Source organism: Haemaphysalis longicornis, unplaced genomic scaffold (assembly GCF_048455015.1).
Source record: "Haemaphysalis longicornis isolate Haplotype H1 unplaced genomic scaffold, Haemaphysalis longicornis Haplotype H1 scaffold_12, whole genome shotgun sequence".
In the NCBI taxonomy this organism is placed as follows: Eukaryota; Metazoa; Arthropoda; class Arachnida; order Ixodida; family Ixodidae; genus Haemaphysalis; species Haemaphysalis longicornis.
In genome coordinates, this window is record NW_027526225.1 from 58,350,639 (window position 1) to 58,369,573 (window position 18,935).

The 18,935-nt window shown below is 43.4% G+C and overlaps 1 protein-coding gene across 1 annotated transcript in view; it reads left to right on the forward strand.

The window, feature by feature from the left end:
* Positions 1 to 18,935, forward strand: part of LOC144162705 (QRFP-like peptide receptor) — a 138,582-nt gene that overhangs the window by 99,819 nt on the left and 19,828 nt on the right. The gene's annotated exons all lie outside the window — the stretch shown is intronic.

The window sequence follows — 18,935 nt, forward strand, 5'->3', positions numbered from 1 at the left end:
AAAACCGGATAAGCCTACTGAAATAAGTTTAGAATATTCATTTTTGGCAGTATTGTCCGCTGTGCGCTAACGGCTGTGGCGTAAGAGCCCTGTCGGAAAGGAATTGCGTCGCTTTTATTACCTTATGCAGCTAGCACAGTGTCCTACTCTGAATGTCAGCCAAGCTGGACGCTATTGATTCACGTAAGCGAAGCGTTGAATAAGTACAGGAATCTGCTCCTCGCATTAGCGGATTCTTTGATGAATTCAAAGCAAAGTTGGATACCGTTTGCTTTGATATTAGGACACTTAGTTCTAGCTATGAACTACTAAAAGCAGAAAACGCTACTCTGAAACGAGAACTCATATTGATTAAAAGGGACATGACGGAACTTCAACAATATAGCCGCACAAATAATCTGGACAACAAAGAATTTCCTGTAACTGCAAAGGAGTGTCTTGAGAAGGAAACAAACTTCGGATTGAGATATCAGTCTCCGATATCGACGTTGTACATCATGTACCTACAAAGGATAAGAGCAAGTCGAACATCGTCGCCAGCTTCTTGCCACGCAAAACACGCGATAAGGTGCTGGCAATGTGAAAGAAAAAGAGGCTTTCAACTACTAACTTTAATTTTGAAGACTCGCCTGAGTACGCAAACGAACATCTGTGTCCTGAGCTCAAGATTCTGCTTGGTAAGACCACAAATCGACGGAAAAGGCGTGGAAGTTCTTGTGGGTACAGGACGGTAGAATCTTGGTAAGCAAAGCGGGGAACTCTCCGATTGTGCACGTGGCCTCGGAAGATGATCTGAAGTTGATTGTTTAAGCGCATAAAGATGTTCTCGGTCATAGAGGTGAATGCGTCATACAAAGGAACTTTGAATTTTAAACTACTCCATCTTAACGTGCGAAGCATAACCAAAAATAAGGATTCCCTTTTGATACTGTTAGAAGTCCACTCTTTTTCATATCATGTAATCACACTGAGTGAAACTTCGTTAAAGCATGAAGAGTTCATCAAATCCCAAATTATACGCTTGTGTCTCTGCCACGTTCAGGACGTTTTCGCGGATGTGGTGTTGCTTTGCATGTGAACAATAGGATTAAATTTCAAGAATATCCGTATCTAATTAGGCAGGACTGTGATTCTCGAATTTGCTGTTAATTCAGCTTGAATCCAAGCTAATAGCTGGCGTCGTATACTGCTCTCTAAGCTCCCAAGTTAGTAGTTTCCTAAACATGCTAGAGCCTGGTCTATCTTCCCGGAATTGGCTAGCAGTAATATGTGGCGATTGCAATATTGGTATCCGAAATGATAGCAGTTATCCTTATAAAAGCCTGCTTGAATCATATGGATTCGTGAATCAAATCAACCGGCCCACCAGAGTGTCGGATTCCTCATCTACACTACTGGACCACATCATATGCAACTTTGAACCGCCCTGCACCGTATCAGGTGTTCTCGATGTCGATATTGCAGACCACTTCCCGGTTCTCATTCTTACGTAAGTACCTGTGCTTCAACATAAGTTGGAGAAGCTTGTAATTACGGATGTCGACCACACTCTTTTATCAGCACGAATTGTGAAACTACAATTTAATATTCATGATGCCTTTGACATCCATTCCGAATATAACCGCTTTGTTAGCACTGTTACTTTGTGTATTACAGAAAAGATTGCTGATAACAAAGCACACTTCACAAAACATATCTCTGCGTGGGCAAATAAAGAAGTACTTGATGCAATTACAGCAAAGGATAAGTGGTTCAGAAAACATAAAAAGTTCCTCGAAAATGAATATTACAAAAACCAATACAAATCCTTCCGAAATAAGACCTTAGCGTTGATCCGAAAAACCAGAAAGGCGTACTACAGTAATCTTGTAGAACATAACCAGCGATCACCGAAAATTATGTGGAAAGTTATTAACTCAGTAAATAAAAAACGTGATGCCAAACAAACGTTACCGGAGATTCACCACCAAGTAAAACTTCAGAAGGTATGGCACGTAGCTTAAACGAACGTTTTTGTAATGTGGGACCCACCCTCTCATTAAAATGCAGATCAAAGGTTACTGTGCCCAGCCTTCCGCCGTTTGTGCCTAACTCATTTGCTATTGAAGAAATAGACACGGAAAAAACTATTCGTACAGTTCAGGCCATGTCAGCAGGGCAAAGTGCTTGGCCAGACAACATATCTATCACTGTTCTTAAGCTCCACATTCACGAACTTAGTGTGCATTTTGCTACAATTTTTCTTACGTCAATATATGCAGCAATATATCCCGACGCCCCGAAAACAGCTAAGGTTTTCCCAATTAACGAATTGGGAGATGTAAACGATTACCCTAATAACAGGCCAATCTCCATCCTAAATGCTATTAATACAATCTTTGAAAAATTGCTGGCCAAGCGTATCATTCTGCTTTTAAATAAACATCCAGTACTACTTGAAAGTCAACATGGCTTCCGCGCAAACAAATCCACAGCCACTGCCGTTAAAACTTTGGGCGAGACAGTAAACAAAGCTTTTAACGGTAAATGTTACGCTATCGACATTTTTATTGATATCAAGAAAGTATATGATACGATCAACCATCAAATTTTGTTAATGAAGATGGAGCGGTGTGGTTTTCGGGGATTATTTTAGGAATTTCTTCAAAGCTATTTAAATGGTAGAACACAGTTGGTCAAAATTGGGTCAACTGCCTCTAGTGTTGAATGCATTACTTGTGGAGTTCCTCGAGGCTCAGTGCTGGGTCCCGTACTATTTTCTTTATATATAAATGATCTACCGCTGGTACTAGAGCATGAAAACGCAATGATGTATGCCGATGATACTGCTTTTTTGTTTTATGGAGAGAAACTTGCGTGTTTTGAAAGACAGACCAATGCCGATCTCACTAAGGTATCACATGGGTTCAGAAGCAATAAATTAACCTTGAACGTATCCAAAACAAATCACTTGGTATTCTCCAGTGCCACTAAAACTCTATCCTACCAAGAAAATTTAAAGATGGATGATATTTTGATCAAACAAAATGATGCGTACAAATATTTAGGCGTGACTCTAGATTCTGCCCTTAGTTTTAGGCTGCATATAACATGCATGTGTAACAAGTTAACCCTACCTTGCTTAGTTCTAGTTAGAGTTGGACGTTACTTTTCATTACATATTCTCAAAATAATATACTACTCTATATTTCATTGTCATATCACTTACTGGGTTGAGACAGGGGGGTAAACTTCTCCTAAACCGAGCTATCTGGCTACAAGAAAGAGCACTCCGCATTATAACGCTTTGTAGGGTAAACGATAGTTCCGCGCCACTTCTTCTGGCTTCAACATTATGCCACTTACAAATGCTAGAGACCACAAGTTAGCTTTCATGGTTAAGAATATATTAGAAAACAATATTCCGTTCTCTCATTTGATATTTCAGTGTCCACATCGAGAAACACGCAATCAAACCAACCTTCATTTTAACCTCCCTGTTATCCACAATAATTATGGTAAACATAGTATAGCCTTTTCCGGAGCTGTAATCTGGAATCTTCTGCCTTAAGATATTAAAACTAACGCCACTTTTACGAGAAGTGTAAACGACTTCTTTCGTGGTGGAAAGTATGTATCACCATTGTAGCCAAGCGGCATTTCTTTACAGTGTTGACTTCTCTTGATGTGTGTAATGCGATGTTCCACTGAAATGTTTATTACCCGCGTAATATTTCATGAAGCCTTTACTGCATGGGCCCGGGTACTAGCCAGTTGGCTAAGGGCCAGATGTTAAAATTGTATTGTATGCAAAAAATGAAATGAACTTTCTTTCTTTCGTTCTTTCAACATTAAATATCATGTATAATGTGTATATATCATAGTATAACATCCAATAGGTGAAGAAGCATTTGGGAACATCAACGCTAAAGAGTGTACACCGCATGTGCTCGTCTGTAATAGGTACGGTGACAGCCATGTGCAATGATCGACGAAACATAGAGTGGACCCGTTGGACGATAAACCGCGCTGTGATAACGGTGTTTGAGTGTCGTCGTTGTAAACAATTATACTGCGCACTTTTGTGGGTTTAAAGCCTGCTAACCAATCTTCTAACCACATGCTCGTATTTCACAACGCATGTAATTGGCTCACTTACTTCGCTTTTAGAATGCAGTAACCGATGTAGTAACTATGCTTTCGTACCTGAAAAAAAGGCGATTCTGCGGGGAAATACTATGTTCATAGTGTGGCGGCCTATGACGCACTAGAAGGGGATATTATTTCATCAGCGCCGTCTTATTTAGAGTCTTACATCGTCTACAACATTTTTTATGGAGTAGTTGAAGTATTCTGTTAGTATGCGCGCTAATAACGTTATGCTAGACGCCTTTGCGAAGGTACGTTCGAGGGCAATGGAGACGGTCGGCGTGAATGGGTAGGCGCGGGCCGACAGACCCAGAGTTGTGCGCTTCTGAGTGTTTACAGGGTCACGAAGTGCCTCCGTCCGCAGCAGAACTGTTACGTAGCACCAGAAACCGAAGCACTGAAAGCGCAAGGTTCCCGCCCAGGGGTGCGGACGAACACAAGCGAAAAGAAGAAATTTGTAGAGCAGGCACGCAAGTACACCGCAACTTCGAGGTCAGCCAAACGGCGCACACCGTCAACGCTGCCTCCGCTGCTGCCGACACTACGCAACTCGGGACCGCAGCGCCCTCTATGCGCCTAGCAAAAATCACGGCCGCCCGGCAGTGGCCCGCGAAGATGCAGTTCCTAAACTAAAACAAATTTGCCCAAATCCGTGCTGGGAAGGTGGTTGGACTGCGAAGCTGCAAACGACACTCACAACGATTACCGCAACGATATATTGAAACCCGGAGTCTTTACTTGCCATGGTCTACCCGTGGTAGCCTGGAATGAACCGAATGAGTTGCTGTGCCGGTCTCCCTTTCTGCTATGAGTTGCTATGCCGGTCTCCCATATGAAAGCGTGGTGACGTGACTACATTATTTCAATGCGCTTGGGTACTTTTGCACTCAGAGTAGATTACGCAACTATTAATCTTGAATCTTTACCGGGAAACACACGCTGTGAGAAGGAACTTGCATTAGTCACATTATTAGCAGGCGCATTAATTGTGCGGTTTGCACTTCACACGAGGGCTTTGAAACAGCTCAGGTGATAGAGCACCGCAGTTGTGCTTGTTAACTTTACCGTCTGTCTCCCAATCTCCTCCTGTGGGCGTGGTCGCTAAGACGACAGGCTCTCGTTCCATTTCTCTATTTGGGTCCAGGTTCAATACCTGGCGGTACCAGTAATTAAATTTATTTAGCCTGTCGTTTTTTCTCACGACGCTACGAAAACTTCCTTGGGTGGTAGAGGTATACTGTTTCACAGTAAAAGGATCTGTAAACGTTGATACTACCAGCACCCTGTTCCCTCTTTACAGCCGCCATAGATATTCCCGCCTCGGCAAATTTTAACTGGAGTGACCGGCATTACTCGCAAATATGACATCCCTAAACCTTCCTTAAAGTTCTTCACCTTTGAACTGCTGTCCCAAAAATACAGGACACACACCCATCTATACACGAATGGATCTGTAACAGCCACCTCATCTGTTATAGGAATCTGGTTTTTGTGCTCCCGTACCGCCTTCAGCACTATGCTTAGCACGACAGCTAGGGTTTCCAAACTTGTCGCTCTGCATGCTGCTTTCGCCTACATCATGGAGCCACCAGCATGTCACATGGCAATCTTCACGGATTCCGGGCGGCGCTTCAGCGCTTAACATCTACCGGAAATATCAGCTTGTTTTCGACATAGCATGCCTTGAACCTACGTACAAGTTATAGAGGCAGACCATCATTTAGAGCTTCAGTGAATTCCTCCCCACTGTGGTATAACCGGGAACGTGAAGTCGGACGCAGCGGCATCGACCGACCATGATCTACACGGGTCGGAGTCGTCTATACTATTTTCCAGACAAGTCGCTTCCGCTCTTGCGTCAAACGTTGCGTAGAATTTCAGCAATCTGCGTGGGCTGCTGCCACGCCAAATTACGTGCCGCTTGATTTTATAGACCCGCACGGGAACATGAGGGGGCCTGACGGACTGACAAAGCATGACGAAGCGGTTCTTCACCGCGTGGGGCTGAATGACGATTACACAAGTCATTTTCGCTTCAAGGAGACACGCAACATCCCTCTCTCTGCACCCTTTGTGACGTGCGCGATGACGTATATCACGCGACACGTAAATGTGCGCGGTACACAGCATCTATGCCATCGGTAGTCTACTTGGGGCAACCTCTTTCTAGAACAGTAAGGCTTAGTGACGTCTCAGGCCCCTGGTCTAACTAAACGAGCTTCCCAAGCGACAAAAAACCTATTGACTTTCCTTTCAAGTACAGGAGTTGATCATACTCCCTAAGTAAGGCATCATTAGTGAGCACATCATGGGCATCCTCATCATCATCATCACTTCATCACTTTTATTCCTCCCCGTACATTTGGTATATCAAGCTGTGCGTCTTTGCCTGGCTAATCTCATCTGTTCCACTGAAGATCATCTTGTCTCACTCTATCTCCTTTCCTGACCTTTACTTACCGATCATTGTTCGAAGCCAGCAGCCAATCAGCGTTGAGTGCAAAAGGTCATCGGTCCTTGATTTTTGAGCCCGGCACGCAAAAGTGGGAGAAGTTGCGTAAGAACACCACGTGTTGAAAAGCGGATATCAAATGTGCTTGGAATTAAAAAAAAAAAAGCCTCGGCACCCATCATAAGCTTACGGGTAATCTTCGTTATTTCTATTGTTTTCAGGCGTGCTCATTTTCGACCGTTGGGCTCGCCATCTTCAAATGACCCAACTAACAGTTCGCATATTACCGAACACTCTCCCGACACGCACCCCACTGGTTTAACAGCAATTCTTCGCCGAGGCAGCTCCGCGAAATAGTGCCTTTCACGTGGCTAATGAGGTTCTAGCCGCGCGGGCCTGCAGTGGTGCCGTGTAATTATCACTCTACCGCAAAATCTCTTTCTTTCCTCGGTTGAAACTTCAACGTGAATACGTGTTTTGAGTGGAAATGGGCTTGCAGCGCAAAAGTGTGTGATTACTGCGTATGTCCCGAACCCGACTCGGTTTTTTATTGCAGCATATGTGGATATTTTTCTTTTGGAGTCCGCAATAAGGTAGTCTTGGGTTTATTAAAGCGGCAGGAGTCGTTTCGACATTTATGCTTGTGGCTGTCAGCTCAACCTATGGCTGCGCAACTGTGAATCTGTTCATACTGTGCTTTGGTCTCATTTCGCAGTCTGGAGAAAGTTATATAAAAGTGATTCAATTGCCAGTGCGGAGTTCCTTTAGTGCAGAAGACTAATGCAACGTTTGGTTGTGTTTGCATGGTTTCCTATCCGTAGCCTATCCTATCGTATCCTACGTATTCCTCTCCGTAGAACGCATGCAGTCGGGATAAGTTGTTGTAACGTAGACTTAGCCCGACTTCTTGCATACTCTTCGTTTTCGAAACATCTTCCGATCCTTCTCACAGTTTTCTGCAAATCTACATAAGAAATGTGTTCCAAATGTGTGTGGCAGTAAAATCATGTAACTGTACTCTGATGAAGGCAAGTCCCGTTGCCGCTACGTAAGTAAACGTTCTTTGTTATTGTTCTTGCTGTGTATCCGACTCTTTACTAATACTATATATATATATCTATATATATATATATATATATATATATATATATATATATATATATATATATCGTGAGCACTCGCGGCATTGCATTAATGTGATACGCAGTGCAAGAGATACCGACACTATCATGGCCAGTGTGAGCACCGAGGGGTACGCTTCCCAATCTCTTGCACTCGCGCCCCGTCGCCATTACCATCCGTAAATAATCATCATCATCATCGTTGGACTCGCTTTTCCCGGAAGCCTATATGCGTTTCCTAGTCAGTACAGGCAGCATGTACCTGAGCTTCTTTAGGGGGGTTATTTCGCAGCATAAATGTACCTAAAGCATACAATACCACCCGAATTGAAATAAATAACAGTCAAAACGGACCTGCAATGGTTGAAACCAAGGGGTTGAAAAATATTCAACCGAAATAGCTGAAACCGACCTAACAAGGGAAAACCCGCAAAAACGCACAAGGAGTAGCTGAAACTGACCAAAAGGCGACGAAAATACCCGAAATCCAATTTATAATACATAAAGATGTCATAAATGGATTATATGCGTGACAACAAATGTTAATATTCAAATATGACAAACCCTTCAAAAAGAAAAAAATGCGGTAACGGGATTTGAACCCGGGTTAGGATGTTCGTTTCGCAGGAGCGGAGCTACTACGCTACGAGGCGAAGCGGTTCTGAGCGATTAAATTGAGGGCCACATGCACGTGGATATAAGTTATAACATGCCCCTAGATGGCGCAATGCGTCGCTTGGCTGTGCTGACTAGGAAACGCCTATACGCTTCCCCGGAAAGTTCGGTCGGAGCAGGAAAATAAACGACGTCTGTGAGGCCTCGTCCCTCTCTCTCTCTCTCTCTCTCTCTCTCTCTCTCTATATATATATATATATATATATATATATATATATATATATATATATATATATATATATATATATATAGTCCTACTTATACTTGACTATGCAGCGGTGATCTGGGATCCATTTACTCAAATTAACATTCATAAAGTAGAAGAAATACAAAGAAGAGCAGTTCGCTTCACATATAACAGTTATGGACGCACCTCGGTAACTGAACTGTTAGTCAGAACTAACTTACCCTCAATTTCAAAAAGAAACTGCATATCCCGATTAAAATATTTATACCAATTAGTTAATGGGCATTACAAGATAGATATTGAAAAAATTATTTCATTTTCTTCAGGTTACGCCACTAGACAACGCCATGTTCGTACAATAACTCCGTTCCGTACCCCCAATAATTGCTTCAAATATTCTTTTTTCCCTAGAACTGTGCAGAATTGGAATAGTTTAAATAACCATCAAGTTACAAAACAATCTTTAGCATCCTTTGCTGCTGGTCTAGAAAAGCAGAGAAAATAATTTTACTTCTGCGCTAGCTTGGTTTTCTTTTCATAAAATGAGACTGATGTTTCTTCTGTACTATTTTTGTTACGTTTGATTACGTTTGTAAAACGCAAGTTATATTTCTTTTTTTTTTTACTTGTGTTATATGGCTGCCTACTATGTGACATGTGAGTGACTGTTCCATTTGTTTGCCTGGTGTTATATGCTAATATTTCCGTCTTTTGTACCCACCTGCTAAAATCCCTCCAGGGGATTGCAGTACCCATAAATAAATAAATAAACAAATAAATATATATATATATACATATATCTATATATATATATATATATATATATATATATATATATATATATATATATATATATATATATATATATATATATATATATATATATATATATAGATATATATACATATATAAATAAGGATTGGCATTCAAGAAAACCTCGGAAAGCAAAGGGGAGAATGTGGTAGATCATAGAAACAGTTGCAGAATTTTTTGAAACAGAAAGAAAGTGGTGAAAAAATGCCCGCTGGGCGGGCATTTTTAGTGACAGTGAAATTGGCTGACTTGTCCACAGATCGTTAGGCCTAGCAACCGCCGCAGGGCCGAGTTTTCGACGAAGGCGAAATACTAATGAGTCACGGCTGCTCGAGAGTGTGGCGCCTTTTCAGGCGCTGGACACGGTGTTCTCGCTTAATCCGTACACTAATGTAAGGAAGGTTATCCCGAATCATTCGTCATGACACGGCTCACCGCACCAAACACGAAATTTGAATTCCTATTTCTTGGACGTACTGTACACGGACAGATTAGGTTTTAAGCACAGCTGCGGAGTCGTTTCACGCAACGCTGGATTCGTACGTACAATGTTAGTTCGCTTTTCTTGAAACTGAAGCAGCAACTGCAGATTTAAACACTCACGCTGAATGAGCATCCGAGAGAGCCAAAAACACGTTTTCACATTTGGAGGAGCTCATTAGTCTTGTAGATGGAGACAAATTTTGTGCCAAATTTCTTCCACTATGTTTTTTTTTGTTTTATCTCTTTACCTTTCAGTTCGTTTCCCTTTTGAAACTTTTCGCTCCGTAAAAATTATGAAGTGTGCGAGTGAGCTGCCTTTCGATCTAGTCGAGGATTGGTGTATTTTTACGCAAGCACAAACCTCCGGAGACTCGCGAAGTACACCTGGTACTGCTCGAGTTTGTACCATCTCCTTCTACCATAATGTTTGGTAATCAGTACGTGTATTAGGCTATTTACAATTACGACGAATTGTAGAAAAGAGAGCTTTTACAGCAGAGCTGCGATAGGATAAGAACGTCCCGCTTCCGACCCAGTACCGTGAGTCGGACCTGGCATGTCATGGAATTACAATATCAATGTTCTCATAAGCAAACTTTCCAAAACAGTCGGATTTATGCATTCAATTAAACATCTCCCGCGTAGTGTAAAAGTTCTGATTTATGACGCTCTATTTTAATCACATAAATTATTGCTCTTGTGCCTGTTGAATCCCTTCCGCTGCAAACTTGCCTCACTTGTTCCTTCTGCAGAAAATGCGCACGCATAATTTCTAATATGCCTTACCGCTAAGCATCAGAACCTTTATTCCGAGAACTGTCCCTGCTGAAGGTACAGGCGGGACGTAATATACCGGACCACGCGAGCGCGTGGCAAAAGCCACCAATGCACACTCTGGAGGCCTGGCGCCCGTTGTCGAGACCGGCGCTAAGCGCATGCGCGTCCTTTTTTTTTTTTTTACTCGCAAGCATGCTGATTTTCGCGCATCCTGCAGCGGTGCTGCGATGGTCACTGATGCACGCCATAGCGACGCCTTTGTAGCAGTTCTTTCATCGTGGGGCCCTATTCTCGACTGCAAAAATTGCCGGCAATTCTGGCAATTTGCCGAAAGTCTTATCTGATTGGCTTTCAATTTTGGTCACGTGCTTCCGGTTGACAAAGCGGTTGTCTGTACTGTCGTCATTTTGACGTTTCATGTCGTTTACGGACACCAGTTCTAAAGTTTGCCTTATTTCTCGTTACTAAAGGCGCATAATTCTCGGCCGGCAATGAAAAACCAGGCTAAATGAAGCGGACATGACAACGTAAGCCTGTTTTTGCTATTCAACAACAATACAGTTGTAACACACATCCCCTCTGTGATTGGCTGACAAGGAGTTACGTAATTTAAACAGTTGGCGGGAACGATTACGTCATGCATTGGCAACTTCAGCCTGCGTAAAAGTGACGTAATGATACGTAACAACTTAAAAATGGAGGCTGTTTTTGTCGCAAAATCCAAGCAAAATAGGGAAAAAAATTGCACTGGCTTACGGCGCCGCGAAATGTGCGCCAATTTGCAGCGGTTTCGGAAGCGCGCTGTTTAAAGCATGTTCCCTACCGAAACAAATTATAGTTTCATCTGTTTCCTGGTCAGCGATCATGGAGGATACAAATAACGTGCAGTATTTTGCTTTTATGTTTGGGAATGAAATAAAAATTAATTGTTTGGCGTAACCACAACATAAGAGGACAGTACAAGCTTCTCCATGACAAAGAGAACCCAATGCATGGCATTTGTTCATACTCGTCCTAGTAAGCTGTTGGGTCACATGACAGAACTCAAGAGAAAAATAGCTAAGAAAAGTGCTATTTGGTTCATTACAGCGCCGATTGAAGTCGAGCTTGACGAATGAGTGAATCGGCGACATCGGTGCACTCCGCGGAGATCAGGCGTAGCGCTTCGCTGCTCTTATGTGTCATAGAGGCCGTAGAGTTTCTCACTCTATGATAGAAGCGATGGTCGTGGCCGTCTTTTTCTGTGATCACGCCATAAACTTGCAACATAGCAGCAGACGATGGAGTGGCGACGGTGGCGGCAGGGAAGGTGATAACGCAACAAACGTTGCATTGAAGCAGAGAGCCCAGCTATGTGACTAAAAGCAATTTAACGAAATAGATACGTAAAAAAAAATTGTGTGATGTTCTTTAGCTCGACATCCGCCTTTCGCTCGCTTTTGGATCAACGTTACTCGATGCCTTGTGGTGTTGACGCCAAATTTGACCTCCAGAAATGTGTTTTTCTTGTCACCCTCAGCTACCGTCTTAATTTTTAGAGTACATGGCAAGTGTTTTTATATCTTTCTCGCACAATATTTGATACCTTGGTAGCGATCTTTATGAGTGACTCGTCAAATTACACTGCATGTCGTCATAGCTATAGGTGCAGCACGTCACTGATTGCTTACGTCGTGCTTACACACACAAAAAAAAAACTGTGGCGAATTGCCGGCAATTTATGCGAGTCGAGAATAGGGCCCCTGATGAAACATTTGCGGCGTATGTGATGATTGCGCCGGCTTTGGCGCAAGTGCTGATAAATGTTTAAGTGGAATGTTTTGCTTGGTATTTTTCTGTTCTTTGCTTTATTGTCAATACAGGCTGAGAGTAGTGTCTTCCGAACGGCGTCGACGAATGAAATGTGCGTGAAGCGCAATCACAGGGCGCTGCATTATCGACAACAAAATTCCAGCGATACGGATCGCGAACATTTATTCATTTTGTTTATTTTGTACACTACTCGACCACTGAACTTGGCTTTCAGCTCGCTTTCTGCTACCCGTGAAGTAGCCAATTTTCAAGTTTATTAAAAGAAATTATCTCGTTTTTTTGTGTCTGCTTCCTTACTTAAAGTGATCCAAGGACGTACTCATTTAATTGTCTGTTCACTCTGCACGTCGACATTCGTCAAAATGGCACCTCGGGTTCCAATCGCAGAACGCCCTAACATTACTCGCTACTTCTAGAAGGCATTCCTCAATAGGAAATTTGCGGACTCAGTAATGAATCGAGGGATGCTGTTACCCGAGCAGTTCATGTCTACGAAGATTAAGAAGGCTGGTTTGCAGATGGCCTGTGGAGCGGAAGGAGAAGGTCCAAAACAGAAGAGAAGGACCAGCTGATTGTTCCTGAAGTGGTTGAAGACCCGCTCCTTAGTGCCAAATAAATTCGGGAGGCCCTAAGGGAATAATCTTACGGGGGCAAGTAGCGAAGAATCTGACGGCGTTCTTGGATGGGAACCCGAGATGCCATTTTAACGAATGCCGACGCGCAAAGCGAACAGAAAATATATAGGAGTATATCTTTGGATTATTTTTAAGTAAGTATAGCACAAACAAAAAAAAACACTGAGACAAATTATTTTACAAACCTTCCAGAATGCCTACTTAAGCGGCAGCTGAAAGTGTGCTAAAAGATAGGTTGAGTGCTCAGGTAGCAAACATAATAAAGACGATGAATAAACGCTCGCGATTCATCTCGCCGGCATTTCGTTTCCGACAGCACGGTATCCTGCAATTGCCCTTCATACAAGCTTCATTCGGCGACCCTGTTCGGAAGCCGCTATAGTCTCAGCGTGTATAAACGACAAAACAAAACAAAACCAAGCAAACTATTCCGCCTGAACGTTTATCAGGATGCAAGGAGCATATGCGCCAAAGCCGCCGCAATCACCATCTCATGCCGCAAATTTGCCATCCAGATGGAAAGAATGCTACAAATGCGTCGCCCTGCGGTGCTTCAGAGACCATCAGAACAGTGCTGCAGGAAGCGCAAAAATCAGCATGCCTGCGAGTAGAAAAGGACGCGCATGCGCGCCGCGGTGATCTGGACAACAGGCGCCAGGCCTCCAGAGTGCGCATCGGTAACTTTTGCCACGCGCTCGAGTGGTCCGGAATATTAAGTCCCCGCCTGTACATAATCTGCTAAACTACCGATTAGCGTCTGCGTATCGCAAAGAAGAAAAAAGTGGCTCTCATTTTCTCGCTTCCCTGGCAAATCTGAAAGCAAACGACTTAGCCTACAATACACGGTCACCTGAATTCTGGCACGTACCCTAGCTAAGAACAAACTACGGTACTCAAATGATAAGCTTTACTCTCCCCACCTTGCTGAATAAACCTAACTTAAGTAGTATGTACGTCAAATCCACATCCTTATCAGCTCTACGTACGTTATTTCTGTAGCGACACGCCTTAGCAACTGCCAACACTTCTTTTTTTTTTCATAGTTGCATGAGGATTGGAATGCGTTTTCTTAACGCAAGAACCACTCTTCTTTGATGCTCATGTCATTTCATACCGTGTTTTCCCACCTCTCCAAAACCGAATTTGTCTTTAAATTTTCTAGTAATGCGCCTCTTGTAGCGGTGATGTTTCATGCCTGTAAACTGTACTTTTCTTGTTGTTATAGTAGTGTTTGTCGCCTTGATTCTGTGTTGCCCCAAGATTTAGCGTTCTACTTGTAACTAGCTTGTACACAGTCCCGCTCGAGCAGTTATACTTGTATCATTGAATAGAATTACTCATGTCTTGAATTGTAGATATTTTGCCCCAGTTTCTTCTTCTCTTCTTTTCTTTTTTTGTAGTAGTTGTTGCTATTGTCGTTGTTTTTGTTTCTTCTTTGAGGGGGAGGGGGTTCTACTGTTTCTCTGTTCTTTCTCTTTTGTTTTCTTTTTTATCGAAATGGTTTCTCTGCTTTTTCTTTTCTTTCTCGCTCCACCCCTGCTGCTGCCTCTGTCAATGGAGTTTAGGGGCTGCCTAGAGCAGCTTTTTCCCAACAAACCCAGCATAAAATCCTGTACATTTTACGAAATAAAGCAATTCAAATCAATGCAATAAATATTCACACTCCATGACTCTGAACATTAATAATGGGAAGAGGAAATATTGTTCAGTGGAACTGCAGAGGCCTTCTTAATAATCTTGACGATGTGTACGAGATCGTGCATGCTAATCAGGCAAGTGTAATGTGTGTCAAAGAAACACGTTTAAATTCCAATCACACAAATTTCTTGAATTGTTATATGTTATTCAGAAAAGAGAGGGATGGCTGCACACACTCTTCGGGCGGTGTGGCGATAATCGCCCGGAAATCCTTAGCTTGCCAACCTATCACTCAAATCACTGTCCTTGATGCTGTAGCAATTCGCCCATTAATATTTAATAGGGTGATAACGGTATACTTCTCTTACATGACTCTTGGTCTTGCACTTTCGAGCTCTGGCTTCGAGGCACTGGTTCACCAGCTGCCCGAACCATACATCCTCACAGGCGACCTAATACGCCCAATTCTCTTTGGGGCTCTTCTCGCACGGATGCCCGAGGTCCCCTGATAGAGAATTTTCCAACATTTTTTGGAGCATGCCTTTTCAACAAGACACAGCCTAGATACCATCACATAGGACACAATACATACTCGTATCTTAACTTAGCTATTGGTTCCGAAGTTCTCTTTCCTTGTCTAGAGTGGGGCGTGGGCCCGGACCCATATGGCAGTGACCGCTTGCCCACTTCACTAACATATATAAGTAATGACCCAAGCAGTTCATCTGCCCATAATCGGTTCAATGAAGGAAGAACAATCTGGAATACATTTACAGAGACATCCAAACTACACCACACATACATAAAACACCTACACGTTGAAGAAGCTACCCAACGACTCACGGCGCACATCCTCCAAGCCGCCGAAAAGTCCATTCCCCGCGCCTCTGGTGCCCAGCGCAATCAAAGGAGGCCGTGGTGGAATTAAGACTGTTGGCGGGCGCGAGAGGCCCAGAACAAGGCGTGGGGTATCCCTCGTCGGTACCCCACGTCGGGCAACCTTTCCTTGTCCAAAAGGGCAAAGGCGTTCGGAAAACGTGTGCGCCGTGAGTCAAAACGACATAGTTGGCGCTGATTCATAACGTCAATAAACTCATACGCAGACACACACACAAGGTATGGACAAGAATACGTATACTTAAAGGGCAACAAATACACAGCCTGCTTTTGGTGAACACCACAGGGACACACTCGAAGACCAGGCTGACACACGTTCACAACACTTCCAACACGTTTCCAGTTCAGCACACTACACAAACACTTTCATTAAAACACAAACAAACGGCCGAAAAGAAGCCTATACTAGATAACAATAGGTCAACATCTTCTTATAACTCAGAGTTTTCACTGCATGATCTGAGGGCTGATCTGAGCACGTGCAAACCCGCAGCTCCAGGACCACACAACATCACTGATACAATGGCACAACCCCTACACGCAGACACACTTGAGACACTCCTACATCTATTCCATAAAATATGGCTTTAGGGGCACATTCCACACCCTTAGATGGAGACCATAATAGTGGCTTTCGTGAAGGAGGGAAAGAACCCGTCGTCCCCCTCAAGTTACCGTCCCGTAGCCCTTACGAGCTGCCTGTGCAAGCTCCTCGATAAGAAGATAAACCGCAGGCTCGTGCAGTTTCTTGAGCACAATGGTCTTTTAAAGAGCTGGCAGGCAGGCTTCGGGGTGGGGCGATCGGCCAGCGATCGACTCGCCTAACTTTACTTGTACATGAAGGATGCCTTCGTGTATAAACAGTATTGTGTAACAGTGTTTTTCAACCCCGAGAAGGCTTACGACACCGCTTGGCGTTACGGGATCCTCAGTGACCTCTAGTCATTCGGTGTTTCGGGTAACATGTTAAACACACTTGTTAGTTCCTTGTCGGCGAGAACGTTCCGAGTGAGAGTTGGCTGTGCACTTTCGAAGGTTCAGGTGCACGAAAATGGCGTGCCGCAAGATGCAAGGTGGAGTGAAGTACGCTGCACTTTTTCATATTTAAGATGAACTCTGTTGGAAAGGCATTGCCACCTACAATCGCTTATTCCATTTATGTATATGACATCCAGATATCCTTTAAATCATGCAATATGTCAATCTGTGAACGTCAAGTGCAGCTGGGCGTGAAGAAATTTGCCGGCTGAGGGGACAAGAATAGTTTTAAACTTAACCCTGGAGAATGCTCTTGCGCTGTGTTCTCCAGGAAGCGTGGGGTCCATCTGGACCCAGACATTACTCTTAATGGTGTGTCCATTCCTGTGATGAAGGGGCACAAGTTTTGAGGTGTTGTGTTTGACCACAAACTCACATTCATTCCCTACATCAAAGAACTTAAGCATAAATGTTTCAAAACAATGAATATCCTTAAGGTTCTCTCCCACCAATCCTATGGTGGCGACAAATGACTCCTGCTGGGCTTGTACACTCCTTTGGTTGGGTCTCGTTCGGACTATGGCAGTGGGGTGTATGGGCCGCCGTGTAAAACAGCATTGCGAATGCTTGACGCAGTGCTACACTTGGGGCTTCGTCTTGCGTCGGGTGCTTTCCGGTCTAAAGTCTGTATGTCGTTTGTAACAAGTGGTGCCTTGAGGAGAAACGGATGTATATGAATTTGCTTTGTCCTCTTAAAATTTCTTCGCTGAATAACGGTCCTTTTTATCCGCTCTTTAACTATACATCTACATCTCTGCTGTTTGTAAATCGTCCATCCGTTCTTCTGCCGTTGTCGCTTAGAGTGGGAGAGCGAGCCTCGGATCTCAGCGTTTCGTTTTTAAATGTCTACAGATCACCTTTTTCAGACAATTTACCGCCTCGACAAGTTCGCTCGATGTCTTATGAATTTTGTTTTATGAAACTTGGAGAAAATCGGGTAATCTGAACTGCAATACTCGCAGCACTTTCTATATCTGCAGTTGAAATACCCATGCGCAAAATTTTACAATGATGCTTCTAAAACCTCCACTATGGTGTCTTGTACTGCTCATGATCCGAATTTTAATGCTGCCAGAACCATGAGCATGCACACCATTGTTTTAGCAGAAGCATATTGAATTTTGCTCATTGTACAACACGTTCTGGAAAATCAAATTCCAATTTCCATCATCTATACAGATTCCTTGAGTGTTGTTCGAGCATTGTCATCCCACAAGCCCAGAAAAAACTACATAGTTATTCTCGTTTTCACCACCATTATGTCTGTCTATGCACGAAAGCATGAACTGGTCCTGTGCTGGGTCCCACGACAGACTGGGTTCGCAGGAAACGAGTTCACAGGCAAGATGGCCACTGCTGCTGCACCAAGGGACACTGTAGACATTACAACGGCACCCTACACAGGCCTCAATCCACACATAACACAACTGTTGCGTCGAACATGGCAAACACACTGGAGTGAACACACAGACAACAAACTACATGTAATAACGCCGCACTTGGGACGGTACACAACTGACTCACACAACAGACACACGGAAGTCGCCTTGGCTAGTCTACGGATAGGGAACAGCCATGCAACGCACTCGTATCTGTTCACGGGATCTTCAAGACCCCAGTGCAGCAGGTGCGGAGAGGCCATATCCTTAGTTCACATACTCATTGAATGCAACGCACTCGACACTACACGACGCAAACGTTTTCCTGAATTGTACAGGTAACACATCCCACTACCCCCATCACACTTCTCGGCCGACGATCCCATGTTTTTTATTAAGCGTGTTTTGGAGTTTTCATCAGATGTCAAGTATTTAGAGCTTCTTTAAAATCATGCATAATTATCCTGGCCATATACACCAGCTATATTCATAGATTTTAGTCGCTTCACTTTTGTTTTTACTAAGGCAATTTACAATTTAATTGTACATCTGTGTCATCATTAAATAACTTTGCCTTTGGCACTTTTGCGCTTGTTGGCTTTTAGCCTTAAACCTAAACCGCCATCATCATCATTCTTGTGCACCCATCCTTTCACTAAACCTATGGACTATTACGTGGTCTTCACGGAACCACAAACCTAAATCTGGTCTCCACTGATTCAAGTGAATCATGACCTCACGAAACTTGGACAAATCTCCAACCTTGGTATGTTATCGGTCATTACCTCCCACCGTGTTCTTCTCTTTCCCTACCAGGGGCTTCAGACAATAAAGCAATTTCTCTCTCTCTCTCTCTCTCTCTCTCTCTCTCTCTCTCCCCCAATTAACGATGTCACTATT